Consider the following 310-nt stretch of genomic DNA (forward strand, 5'->3'; position numbering starts at 1 on the left):
AGTCACTGTTACTGATCTAGTCATAGCCTCTCCTTCCATAGAAGGTACTGCAAAATACCATCCTTATATAGAGGTACTGCTTACAATTCCAACAGAGTAATGTTCATGCGGCATCGTCTAAATTCTCAGGATATACGCATATTCACGCTTCGAGTGATAATTCAAGAGTACTGTCCCCTGTGACTTAATATCCCTTATTACTTTCATATTAAGGGCCTCTCGTGGTAGTTTGTCGAGGGACCTCATAACTGTTTTGCATGTTTTGAAAATACTCTCTTGCATATGAGGTTGGTTCTTTTTAGGTGGGAGT

This window comes from Penaeus monodon, chromosome 25 (assembly GCF_015228065.2).
Source record: "Penaeus monodon isolate SGIC_2016 chromosome 25, NSTDA_Pmon_1, whole genome shotgun sequence".
Lineage (NCBI taxonomy): Eukaryota > Metazoa > Arthropoda > Malacostraca > Decapoda > Penaeidae > Penaeus > Penaeus monodon.